The 14,323-nt window shown below is 41.9% G+C and overlaps 1 long non-coding RNA gene across 1 annotated transcript in view; it reads right to left on the bottom strand.

Moving 5' to 3' along the window:
- LOC118165600 overlaps positions 1 to 14,323 on the bottom strand; it is a 28,566-nt gene extending 14,243 nt beyond the window's left edge. Inside the window, exon 1 of the long non-coding RNA XR_004750128.1 lies at positions 14,151 to 14,323. This is a non-coding gene — a long non-coding RNA (uncharacterized LOC118165600). The remainder of the gene's footprint in view (positions 1 to 14,150) is intronic.

Genomic DNA, 14,323 nt, shown 5'->3' with positions numbered 1-14,323 from the left:
TCTATTGCTTTAAACAACCTGTAGGTGGGTGGGGGTCCCATTGATTAAATCAGAGCAGTTTCAGTGAAGAACCTACACCTCTTTTTTTTTTTTTTTTTTTAAGAATCTAGTATATATGTTAGCTTTTGTTCTTCTTGACAGTTCTGCACTTCAGCAGCAACTTCAGATTTATTGCTTATGCCTTCAACAGCCTTGGTATCTCAAGTGATGTAACTGTGACACAAACTGACCTGTCTTTACTGCAGTCATGAGACAAAAAAATACTCATGTACAGTTTGTTCAGCTGCCTTTTGGTCAGAAGTAATTGGCATTGGTAGATTTTACAGTATATAATGCATCTATCTATTTTGCAGTGCTGCTCTACTTTAGAAGAATTACATTACTCTCAAGGAAGATTATTAAATCATTAAAATACTGCAATAAGATAATTATATATAAGTAAACATCTTCAAGGTCAGAAGAAGAAGCAGGAGCAGGTAGAGGCTGAGCACTTCTGTCTACACTGTAAGAAAAGTACTTTATCTCCAGGAATAGATTATAGGAGTCTAGGAATCCTCAGATGCCAACACTTCCAGAATACCAAAACCTGCTCTCACCAATACACCAGAATCCCACTGTTAATACCTTCTGCAGAGAAGCCCTGAAACCAAGCCAAAGCATCAGCATTTGTCTTCTAATGCCTCTCTGCCCTTTCAGTAGGGAAAGTACAGATACTGAAACAAAAAAATCAATTGCAGACTGAGAGAAACTGGGCTTGACTACTCCAGCTATTAAAAATAATTCTGACAAGGAGAAGTTAAAAGCTAGAAAGTGGTGAGAACAAGCACCAATAGCTTTAAGAGAAGGGTCTGCATAAGGATTTGGCTGCACAGATTGAGTGTAAACCAAAACACTCATTGGAACTTTGTAGTCCAGACCAGGAAGAAAGGAAATTATAGTGACAGCAGTAATAAAACAAAGTGACAAGCCTGAAGAATACAAAAAGTCAAGGAAGTATACTGTCCTTGGAAATAAAATATTGTACTTATTTCTAAGGGTGTGGTGTAGAAGAGTGATGCGAGCAATCAGGCTCCTTTGGAAGAGCTAACCAACATACAAACTTTTTTGTTAAGACTAAAGCTGACCCATCTTATGTTCACGCTCACTGTAAGCACTGGTTATGTTTCTACTTTGTGTCTGTTATGTAGCATACAGGTATCAAAGGCCAACCTATTCCCAGCTGCCACATGATCAAGAGAGGTGGCAGAGGACAATGTCCTTCCCTTGCTGCTTCTACTCCAATGGCAGTAGAATGAGCCCCAGCACTGAGTTCTAGGAAGAACTAGGCCCACACGCAAGGTGGAAACAAAGCACCCAGTTCACCTCTTAGGCAGGGAGCAGAGGTCAAAAAGCATACTTTGGAATATGTAATCCACCTGGTTTCCATTTCCTTCTCCTGCAGCTCCTGCATTTGGAGGTCAGAAGTACTGCCTCCTACAGAAGTACTCTCCGCTCTACAGCCTGTGCAGTCCCTGCTTCCTGCAGGTAACAGAGCTGAACCATAACCTCTCCAGGCCATTCTGCTAGTGCAGTGCAGGTCATACAGATCCCCCCCCAAAGTGTTATACATGTAGAACTTCACACATATACAGTCCTACTGCACCCATTCATATTTTCTTCCCATGGCCCTGAAGTCTTAGCACTTACAAAGCTTTTTCTCAGCCAGAACAGAGGTCTTAAGTCACTATTCATCTAGTGCACCTGCAGAAGTTCTGTTGCCATGGACCCTCCCACGGTGGAGTGGCTTCCCAGCTAGACCTTCACCCTGCCTTATCACCAAGGATGCACATGGTGACAGGGCTCTCACCTGACCCGTTACCACCTCAAGGCTTGCCTTGCTCAGGTTCTGTGGGGTGACCAAGGCCCCTGCCCTGCCAGCCACCTTACCTCCCTGCTCCCGGTCCCTGAGAGAGCAGCTGCCCCCTGTGGTACCCTGGTACTCCATCAGGAATCTCACTTGTAAGGAGGAAGACACTCCTCCAAGGGATGCTAAGATTTTGGTGCTATTCCTAGGAAGTCTGTGGCTTCACTTCCTTTTGAGCAAAGACTTGAGCTTAATTCTTCACATCAAAAGCAGTCTACTCTAGAGTTCAAAACTGAAGCAAATTAAATAATTAAGGTTTGAGTAGTTCCACTTCTGAAACAGGAAAACTTTGGTGGCCAAAATTTTGCAAGATTTCTACTGGAGATGGAGTAGGCCAGGAAGATTTCAATCTCAAATCTAAGATGCCTCCAGGTAGAAGAAATGTTTTCTGCAAGCTTACCTACAATCAAACTCCAAGGCTATGCTCTTATACTTAGTTTTATTGAACAATAAAACATTGTTTTTTCTTCAGCTAACATTATTTAACTTGGAAATGATGCTGGTTTGATTTTAAGTACCTCACATAAGAATGCCTTGTCTCAGCAGAAGCATTCATGTGGTGAGCTGCAGGTCACCAGCAATGGGTGTGACATCTCATGAAGATGTTTCACATGTTGCAGATAGAAGCATTCATTTGAAAGGCACATCCTTGTACCAATTTTACAAGCAGCTCAAGGATTATTGATGCCTGCATTTTATGATATTAATGGAACAGTTGTATACTTTTTTGTGACAAAAGTTAGGCAATGAACAAAATGGACAGAAGTACTAATCCAGGAACTTTCTGGTCATGGAAACTGATATCTTGCATCAGTCTCATACTCAGACATAGTAATAAGAAAATTTTATGAAAGTATTGGGTTTGACTTTTAAAAGGTTACAGTATTCAGATCTCTGAAGCCATGAACATTTCTTAACCATCAACATCAGTAAAATTATTTCTTCTCTTCATATTCTAGAAGCTTCAGTGCAAGAAGTGAACACTGTATTAATCATCACTAGCATAACTTTGGAAAAATAGTATGTCAAGTAACTTCACGGTTTCTTGGAAGCAGTCCAAGGCAAGAGGTTTCATGTTACTCTCAAAAACGCACATTGCCTTTGCTCACAGCAGTTTCCTTCTCCTCACTTAAACTCTCATTCACTATCATATCAGTTGGTCAATATGCACATGAATCTTCATTTGATGCCCTCACGTCCCCACTAAAAATGTAATCTACTTACTTACAAGACTTCTCATTTGCTAATCCAGAGTACCAGCATGTTTTGCCAGCCTGCAGCCCAGCATTTCATTGCAGGGCAAGCTGTATATCTGTTGTGTAGCCTGATACAAGAAACCTGCAGGCTTTTCCTCCTTATTCTTCCCTAAATAAGATTATTTTTGTCATTTTCTGATATGCCACTGTGGAACTTCCATTAAAGATAGTATTTTCCATGGACACAGAAAAGCTTCCAAGCACTTCTGCAAGAATTGCTCCCCCCCATAGCTCTTAAAAGAACATTGCATGCTGGAAAATACCAAGAAAGATGAAATGAAGACCTTGACAAGAAGTACTATACAGGTATATTATTGACCAGAATTCAAAGGCAGTCATAGTTTAGGGGAGCTGAGGAGAGTGACCGCAGATCAGATAAGAAAGTAATTGAAGTGTACCTCCCACAGCTTGGGAAAGCTGACTGCAACAGGAATAGTGTCAGCAAAGTATGAACTGAGACCTCAGTCATTTTAGAAAACACAGCACTCCTTGGATGGTACCAGAATTGATTTGTAAGATCTAAAAAGCTAAGCTGTTGGGTGCCTGTGTATTGTCTTGCAAACAAGTCCTGTGTATGTCAGCACCTTTACTTTAATGGAGTAGGTTCCTTTTTAATTCCAGAGAAATAACTTAGTTATCAAGCACAGGCAAGGGCACAGTTGAAGTTACATAGTAATGAAATGCTGGAGTCTGGCTTTCAGAACAGTTGTGGTGTAAAAAGAAATAGCACAGTTCACTTCCTAAAAGGCCATTTCAGAATCAGAAGGACTGAGGACGCCTTCAGTATTAGCAATATTAAGCATTTAACTTCAGAACAGGATGGCAGAAAAACATTCTGTACTTTACAGTGGAACAGGGATGTCACATATGCTCTAAGGGCCTGTCCTTTTAGCCTTCTGGTTTCTTTTAAGAAAAGTGATCAAAGGGTACGCACAAAACACAGACAGTAACAGTTATGTATCATGGTAATCTCCCAAATAAAGTAGCGTTGTTAAATTTAGTGTCTTGTTCCTACAATTTTGCAGTTTATTTCAAGTTGACTAGAAATCTTCCTCTGGTAATAAACACTCATACCAGTCACTTACACCTTCCCCACTTTCTGTATGTGGGAACGCTAATACTATTTGTGTGATCTCATGACCATTAAAGCCGCTCCCTACAAAGGAATAAAGTCCACTAACACAGAACATAGCAGAACCATTTCTATATCATTTCAAAATGTACTGGTGAACACTGAGTAAACAATTAGACTCTAACTAGAAGACTAACTGTAGTAGCAAAGGCCAGGAATCCCTCTGAAAATGAACACTCGCTTTCCATCTAAGCTACAGCTGCTCTCAGAGCCAGCAGCTGCAGCCATCTATACTGAAAATAGTGCAAATCTATCAACATAAGGAAACCGGACTGTGCCTTGACACCTTTTACATAATCAAGCATACTGAATCAGGTTCCCTCACTGCCACCTTCTTGCAGCTGCAAAAGTCATCTGTTTTGTACTGCTGGGCACTGGGGAGAACAGGAGCGTTAAATCCAGATGTTCTAGGGCAGCACACATGGGAGGGAGCACACCCCACAGCCACCACTCCAGCCTGAGTGGCTGGGCAGCAGAGAAGTGGATTATCTTCACAGAGAAGCTAGTGTGAAGGAAGGGAAACAATACTAAATCAGGAAAAAATAACTTCATTCTGCACACCTGTTCTTCATTGCTCCGAGTGAAACATCTGTTCCTATTTATAAGCGAGCAGTGAAGTTGCCCCAGAGTAAGACAATGGAAGCTTGTCCTCATGAGAGTAGCACATGTACCTTTCTGAGACAGGCAGCACAGGGAAGCAGTGCGGGTTTCCACTTGCTGGAACGGGAAAGTAAATCGTAATCTGTTACAAAAAATCCCTCAGCTCCACTCTTCCTCTGCCTCCCTGTCACTCGGCTCAAGGCTTTTGAAACTCAATTATCTGAAGTATAGAAATAATCACAGCTTTAGGGAGCAACATAAACACAGGCCTGGCCCCGGCTGCTCTTGTGCTGATAGGGGACGGACACAAGGGATCACTGCTGTAAGTTTAGCATGAGGGAAGTGCATCTCAAGTGTTACACATCTGTCATTGAGTCACACCAATGCCAAAAATAAACCAACCAAGAACTACTAGGTTGCCTCATTAACTGTCCACTCAGGGAAGTTTTTTGTTTTTGTTTTATAATGTATCCACCCTTGACAGCAGCTATGCAGAAATCTGTCATGAAGCTGCACTTTAGAAAGCAAGTTCCTTTTGCCACCATCTCCTTTGCCCACTCTCTCCCCAGCCTGCTTAATACAGAGCAGTTAAGGCACTTTCCTCTCCTCCCTGGTCATTGCCTGGCTTCACCCCCTGCTTTCTGGGTAAGGCCACTAAATCCCCACAGATCAAGGGATTTTGAACTGTATTTAAGAGACCAGTTTATCATGTTTGCAGGGGGAAGGCAGCTTTAGTGATTTGCTGCCTAAAAGCACTTTCTTTGCCTTGTTACAATGATTTCTGACACTCCCAAAGCTGATAGTGTAGTCTAGAAAACACCCAAGAAACTGATTTTTTAGAATTTTCCCCTGGGTAAAGGAATTGGCAGGTGGGGTCTTCATCAAGCCTGAAAGAAGAGTGCAAAAATTTGGGAAGTTGTATTTCGCACTGCAGAGATGCATTAGATGCAGCAGAAGTGATGGGCTATTTGAAAGGAACCAGCTGGCAGGCTGTTGGGGCTGTCTCCCACCTGGCTGCTCAGAGGGGCTGTGATACAAGGCTGGACACAGGAGAGTCACCCTGGTCCCCATTACACCTGGAGGTCTGCCCTGAGTGAGGGTGCAGGCTTCTGGCATCAAGTAGATTAGGGCTGAATTCCGTTTCCTGGTGGGATGACAGACAGGTATCAGGATCCTTCCTCTGAGCACTGCACTTGTAGGCATCAGTTATGAAGCACTAACAGGCCATAGCAAGAATTTGCCAAGACACTACTGCTGGTCACATGCATCACATGAAGCAACGTAACAGCTTTCCTCTCTGCAGTGCTTTCAGTGTATTTCAGGAGACAAAATCCTGACTCCTGCTGCACTGCAGGGAAGGGCTGGCACAACACACGCACAGACACACAGACCAGCATGGCAGTAGCAATACGCCAAGTGATCAGGTGAGCATAACCAGAACTCCTCTCTTTATTAAAAAGAGGCTGTGTTTCTCCCTGCAAGTCAAGATGCAGTCAGGAAGTTAATACTTTTTGGTATGGTTCAAGGGCCGGAGGACTGACCCGGGAAACTACAGGCCTGTCAGTTTGACCTCAGTGCCAGGGAAGCTCATGGAGCAGATTATCGAGAGTCATCACGCAGCACTTGCAGGGAAAGCAGGCGATCAGGCCCAGTCAGCATGGGTTTATGAAGGGCAGGTCCTGCTTGACGAACCTGATCTCCTTCTATGACAAAGTGACACGCTGGGTGGATGAGGGAAAGGCTGTGGATGTGGTCTACTTTGACTTCAGCAAGGCTTTTGACACCGTTTCCCACAGCATTCTCCTCAAGAAACTGGCTGCTCTTGGCTTGGACTGGCGCACGCTTCGTTGGGTTAGAAACTGGCTGGATGGCCGGGCCCAAAGAGTCGTGGTAAATGGAGTCAAATCCAGTTGGAGGCCAGTCACTAGTGGCGTTCCCCAGGGCTCGGTCCTCTTCAATATCTTCATTGATGATCTGGATGAGGGCATTGAGTGCACCCTCAGTAAGCTTGCAGATGACACCAAATTACATGCATGTGACGATCTGCTCGAGGGTAGGAAGGCTCTGCAGGAGGATCTGGACAGGCTGGACTGATGGGCCGAGGTCAACTGCATGAAGTTCAACAAGGCCAAGTGCCGGGTCCTGCACCTGGGGCGTAATAACCCCAAGCAGAGCTACAGGCTGGGAGATGAGTGGTTGGAGATCTGCCAGGCAGAGAAGGACCTGGGAGTGATGGTCGATAGTCAGCTGAATATGAGCCAGCAGTGTGCTCAGGTGGCCAAGAAGGCCAACAGCATCCTGGCCTGTATAAGAAACAGTGTGGCCAGTAGGGCTAGGGAGCTGATCTCGTCCCCCTGTACTCGGCTCTGGTGAGGCTGCACCTCGAGTACTGTGTTCAGTTTTGGGCCCCTCGCTACAAGAGGGACATGGAGGTGCTCAAGCGAGTCCAGAGAAGGGCTACAAAGCTGGTGAGGGGCCTGGAGAACAAGTCTTAGGAGGAGCGGCTGAAGGAGCTGGGCTTGTTCAGCCTGGAGAAAAGGAGGCTCGGGGTGACCTTATCGCTCTCTACAGGTACCTCAAGGGAGGCTGTAGCGAGGTGGGGGTTGGCCTGTTCTCCCACGTGCCTGGTGACAGGACGAGGGGGAATGGGCTTAAGTTGCGCCAGGGGAGTTTTAGGTTGGATGTTAGGAAGAACTTCTTTACCGAAAGGGTTGTTAGACACTGGAACGGGCTGCCCAGGGAAGTGGTGGAGTCACCATCCCTGGAGGTCTTTAAAAGACGTTTAGATGTAGAGCTTAGGGATATGGTTTAGTGGGGACAGTTAGTGTTAGGTCAGAGGTTGGACTTGATGATCTTGGAGGTCTCTTCCAACCTAGAAATTCTGTGATTCTGTGAGCCTAGAGCTGCAGCATGTACCACATAGAAGCTTTCAGGATAACCTTGGAAAGCAGGTACTGAAGTTGCCCTTTTTTTAAGAAAAAAAAAAAGTTTCTTCACTGTTTTTCCATCAAAAAATATATTTTTTCCCTGAAGACAGTTAAATTAGGTGCTTAAATTCACAATCACGCACTTTGAAAACTGGGCCACTTGTTTAAATGCTTCATGTGAATCTGGGAGTCTCAGCTGAGCACATGCCAAAATATTGCCACAGAACAATAGGGAACAGCTTGTGCTGCATCTTAAACTGCAGTGAGTCTGCCTGAAAACAAGGCTGTGAACTCTGCGTTCTCTCCAGCACTAAGTGTGCAGTTACACATTATAGGAAAATACAACTCAGGAAAGACAGCCCCCACCTTGATAAAAAAAAAGTATTTTCTGCTGCTCTCTTGAGGACATTGTTTTTATCTCTTATTTTTGAAATACTACTATTAAAGCGTTCCATATAGCAATCTACATAAAGTAACCTCAGAATATCAGCAATCCAGGTTCTGTTCTGGGTTACAGATAATTCAAAGAAACAGGAAGGACTGGTGGATAGAAATAGGCTTTGGTCTTTTTGTATTGACAGGCAACTGCAATAAGAGTATTGTTTTGAGCCTCTGATTTGTGATTACCTTTACCTCCTTCTCCAAGCTTTCCCCTGTTCCTGCTGGCTATATCTGAATATTTGAACATCCATCAATAATACAGATATTACAGACCAAAGAAGATGGAAGAAGGCAACATAGCTTCTGGAAAATATTTACTGACCCTCCGACTGTAGTGAGCAGACTGAATTCATAACTTGTGCCAAGATGCCCTTTTAGTCATCTTCACACGCAATTCATATAAACTTAAGTGATTTGTCTAAGATTTTGTTGTCATGAATCACTGTAGTAGTGTATCTTCCTCAAAAAAACAAACATTTCAATTCTAAAATGGAGATGGAGCTTTAAGATGCAAGATGGAATTAAATAGATTGAACCTTACATTATTACCCTAAGCATATGCTTCAGAAATAAATTTGTTTTATTGGAAAAACAAAGTATGGTTACTGTAGAACTATGTCAAACAGCTTTTTTTTTTTTTTAACCTTGAGACTGACTCAGCAAATTTGAAGAATGTTGTTGATTGCACCATAGATGACTTCTGGTAATTTAGCTGAAAATTGCTTTGTCTGAGAGTTTAGTAAGTGCTCTTCTCATATGAAGAGTTAGATACATTCAAAATAATGGAATTATTTTTTAAAAGGCTTCACTTAAAGGCTTATGGCTCTATGAGATGCCAGTCAACAGAATGAGCCTATTCTCATAGGCATTGTGTTGATTACAAGTAATCAAGACAAATAGCACATATCTACCTGCCTGTACAGCTACACCAATATAGTCATTCTATCACTTCATTGCATTCTCCCTTTTCATTCATTAGTGCCCTACTTTTTTGGGGTCACATTTAACACCAGATGTACTCTCTTGGCAAGGACCAAGTCTCTTCTGTCTAAAACCATTAAGTTGCTCTTGAATGCAAGTATATAAATAGAGAAAATTTCTGTGGGGAAGAAAACTGTGTCTAAACCTTTCCCTCAGACCTGGCAATTAACATAGGCCTGAACTTTTGTTCTACTTCTTGTCTCTCCACAGAGAATGGAAATACTGACTCTAGAAATAGGCTGAAAACAACATACAGATGTAGTACTATGAGTTCCTAAAAGGCATTATGACATAGATTGACAAGTTAACTTTTATACCAATAAACAAAAGTGGATATTCGTGTCTTCTAGTGCCAGAATTTCTAGGAAAGGAAGTTACTTAGGAAAAAAAAAAAAAAGGAAAATACCTAAATACCTGCTAGAATCTATCACTGAGGTTTGAGGGAAATGAAAATATTGAATTAAAGCAAGCAAGAAAGGCCTTGCAGGAAATACCAGGCTGTTCAACGAAATCCCATCCTGTGACAATATGCACTAGTAGTTGAACTCCAGGGAAAGGAGAGGCAGTAATAGTACAATTTTAGGTGAATTGCCACATACAATCTATACTAACTTGAATTTAGATTATCAGTGGAGAAAGTCCTGGACAAGGGATTGAAACCTTGAACTGGATCCAGATAGACCAAGAAATGATCATTTGATCATTTCAAAGTCTAAGCTTCCATATCCAACACCCAATGGACCCAAAAACATGCAACTCCTTTGCTGTTTTTATAAGATGAATTTTGTTTTGATGATATGTAAGATAAGAAATTCCTGGGTTTCATTGCTTTTGCTGCTTTTTTGTCTGTGCAGTCTTTATCAAGTACTAAATTTTGCTGGTCTGTCCCTTTACGCTCTTGGCAAGCTGTACTGCTGCACACAAGCTCAAATATGTTATATGCCTGAAGAATAAAGATGCCCTCATTCTTGTGTAGAAACTTACTACTTTGGTTGCTGCTGCTCATAATAAATCAATTTAGATGTGAGGACTTAGCTGTTAGCCCATAAAATTGTACTCCTAAATTATTCTGTTTGCTAAAATAGTACCAAGTATTTGAGTATTTTGGTGTGAAGAGATATGGATAGTCATTGTTTTGCCGGACTAACTGTCTGCATGACTCCCAGATAAAAAAAATATTACTCATATCAAATCCCTCCTCCTTGCATGAGGCCCCCTTTCAGGCAAATTTACTAACTTGTACTCCAGAGAATATACCTCACCATCCCTCACCTACACAGCAGTAGGACTGTTGTGGTTTAACCCGGCTGGCAGCTAAACACCACATAGCCATTTGTTCACCCTCCCTCCTCCCTCTCCGGGATGGGGGAGAGAAACGAGAAAGTAAAGCCCATGAGTTGAGATAGAGATAGTTTATTAAGACAGGAAAAATAATAGTAACAATAATGATGATAATAGTACTACTACTACTGTGTATTAAACAAGTGATGCACAATGCAATTGCTCACCACCCGCTGACCAATGCCCAGCCTATCCCCCAGCAGCCAGCCTCCCACCCCAGCTAGCCACCCCTATGCATTGTTTAGCATGACATCAGATGGAATGGAATACCCCTTTGGCCAGTTTGGGTCAGCTGTCCTGGGTCTGTCCCCTCCCAGCTCTTGCTGCACCCCCAGCCTGCCTGCTGGCAGGACAGAGTGAGGAGCTGTAAAGTCCTTGGCATAGTGTAAGCATTGCTCTCCAGCAATTAAAACATCAGCATGTTATCAGCACTCTTCTCATCCTAATCCAAAACATAGCACCCTACCAGCTACTAGGAGGAAAAATAACTGTCCTAACTGAAACCAGGACACTCAATCATTTCACTGCATGGAAGGCTTCTGTGTGGAACCCATTGATACAGTGGGCACCAACAATGGGTGACAATTGTGATAGACTGTAGATAGTTCTACATGCTTTTACATGCCATGCTAGGAATGTAAAGGGGTGAAAATAAAGCATGCCCCCAGCAGGGAAAAGAAAAAAAAAAAGGCACACTTTCTAGCTCATTTGAATTCAGGTAGAATATATTCCAAAACCCCTTGGAAAAATGTAGTAGAACACTGTAGGATGCTGTTCACAATGCTACTTTGGGATACTGGTAGGACTAACCAGTAGATCTGGCTGTCCTAAGTAAAGGAAAAAACCCTGTAAAGGTCCATTACTAAGTGTAGGAGATGTCCTTACTGTATTTACCTCAGATTAAAGATCTTTCTTTGCCACTCTTTTCCTTGTAAGCAGTGTCTAGGCCTCCAGACAAAGCTTGTATTGCTACAGGAGATGAGAGATTCCTAAACCTTTCTTAGCCTCAAAAGGAAAAACTGATTTCATCGTTACTACCAATTTGATCAGCAAAAGTTTTTTCTACTAGCACAGTCTTTAGTGCTACCCCTAAGCCCCAAAGTGACGCAGCACAACTGTTTCCATCAGTTAGAAACTGAGGATACTTCTTAATTATCCATGTGAATACAAAGTTTCTGTAATATTTAAGTGGCTATCCAGAATTATATAAGGGAGATGATCTGTTAGGTGTCCCAGCTAAATGCAGAAAAAACCCTAGAACTGTAGAGATTTAAGCCTTTCAAAGAAAAAGTTTTCTAACAAGGCTTCTAACACCTGCCCTCTATTTGTCCTTACAGCCACTGAAAAAAAAAAAAAAACCCACAACATTAATATCATACTTTATGCTGGTTCCCCATCACACACCTCATCATTTTAGGATATTCTGATACCCTATCCATGTGACATAAGGTGATGATCCCTATGTCCTGCTCTACTCAGCCTTTGCAAAAGTAGGGAGATAAGGACTGATAAAAATTAAGCTATTTCTTGAGAGAGAAAGATTCCATGCAGGGCAGAGCAAAAAATAGCTGAAGTCCCAAAGACATAGCTTGTTCTATTTCTATTTCACAGGAAAATAACATCATTTAAATGGAAGGAAGGAAAGGAAGCCAGATCTGTAATTGATGACTTTCATCCTCCAATCTCCATTCATTTTCAAATACATTAATATAGCTACAATCCTGTTTACAACAGGGGAAAAGGATTATTTTTTTTTTTTTTAAATACAATAGACAAATGAGAAAGTTTATGACACTGCAATTGCTTTGTTTTATCAGCTTCATCATCCTGGCCAAGAAAATGAAACTAAGGGCAAATGCAGATGTAACAGGCTTGCAAGGAACCTAAATACATGTTCGCGAACTCCCCTTAGATACCTCCAATGGAGTAAAGAAAGTTGGACAGTTTCCTCTTACATTAACTTGATTTCACTTACAGGACTCCTTTTGTGCCAGAAATCATATGAGCAAGTTTTCTGTGACTTGTCATGACTTCTGATGCATCTTCAGCAAAGGACCACATGAACCTAGCAGCAGAACAACTCAAAGGTCTCCACAGTTCACTGTTTTGCAGTGACTTGCAAGAGATATGTCAGAAATAGCACGTGACCCCTCATTACAGAGGCCTCAAGTGAGATACAAGATTAACTTGAAAGGTTCTCTAATCTGTGAGAAACTTGTTACCTCCAAAACCAGTATGAGTGTCCTTGTTATTATATTCTGGATAGGCAAGTTATCTTAAAGTAAGCCATTCATTATTTTCACATATGATATCTTATTACTCTTTTTGCAGATTTTCAAACACTTTGCTATTAACTGTTAGAGAATTGCTCCCATTGTGCACAGCTGCAAGAGAAAGTAGTGTTTTAATGTGATTTTAGTGATTAGAAGGATGATTGATCCTTCCACTCTGTCTCCAGTTAGTTTAATGTCTTCTTTCATTTCTACTGTATTTCCATTTTTCAGTAAAACGAGAAGCCTATAATTTACTGTAAGTTAAAACACGCCATCAGCTGATAACACATTTCCCACAGCAATCTCAATCACCTGCTCAGTGAAGCTAGTATGTTACTTGGGTGTAGTACTGTCACTGCGTGCTGAGCAGACACCATTACAAGTCTGGCTAATACTTATTTATTTGGCCTCTAAACTCCTGCTCTGCTTCTAGAGGAGGGAGCAACACAAAGAAGCCTGCTCTGAAGGTCAACAGTTTCAGGCTACAGACAGTCAAGGTGGGAAGAGGATGTTATACCTCTCCTCAATCAAGAATGCCTTCTTTTTCTCCTCATGCCCTGCTATTAGCTAGAGAAGCAGATCAATATAGCTGTGCACCAAGTGACACAGCAATGCTCAAGGGCAGAGGTGGCACCTCAGGGAACTGCAACTCTTATGAAATAGATTAAAATGATTGTCCTAAATTGCAGGTGGAGGGAAGGTCTGAGGTGTCAACCTCATTCACAAAGAGAAAAGAAAGCAAGTATTTCATTGTAAGAGAATAAAATGCCTCCCCAAGTTCCTCAGGAAATTTCCCTCTGAACATTTCTGGTTTTCCTGTGGGCCTGCTGGTGTCACAGCACATCCTAAAGACTGCATTGTAAAAGCTGGTTGCTTTTCTCACTTTTGCTTAGGAAGCTATTAAACAGAACATATAAAAGTAGCAAAAAGATGCTCTTTTGAGCAAGCTTGAAAGAAAACCTGTGTAAGTTTAACTGTATTTTGTTGATACAGTAGAAGTCACCTCAGGCAGGTTTTTCAAGATAAGAAGGAAACTCCATATTGGAAGCTAATCTTTGAAGCATATAGCTGTAACCTGTAACTCCTCTAATGACCAGTGCTAACAAGAACCACAGTACCAAGGAGCAACAACAATAAAGCACACTAGAGCTGTTAAATACCAACAGTATTCAGCAGGATACCAGGAACTATTATGGTTTTGTATTATAAGTTAATAACTTGAATGAAGGGACCCAAGCAAGGCAGTAGAAGATTAAACAATACTATAGAGCAAAACAAATTAATAGCCTCACTTACCTTGTTAACACAAGGAATCTAAGACATGACATTCATGTTTCAAGGCACAGAATCTATATGCAGAAGATAAAAACAGGAAATAAATAAAAACAACTTGTAAGGGTAATGTATGGCTCCCCCTTGGCAAAGAGGCTTTGAGAAAAAGCCATTGAGCCTTGTCTCAAGGGATAAAA

This window comes from Oxyura jamaicensis, chromosome 4 (assembly GCF_011077185.1).
Source record: "Oxyura jamaicensis isolate SHBP4307 breed ruddy duck chromosome 4, BPBGC_Ojam_1.0, whole genome shotgun sequence".
In the NCBI taxonomy this organism is placed as follows: Eukaryota; Metazoa; Chordata; class Aves; order Anseriformes; family Anatidae; genus Oxyura; species Oxyura jamaicensis.
This window is presented reverse-complemented; position numbering and strand designations above follow the sequence as displayed.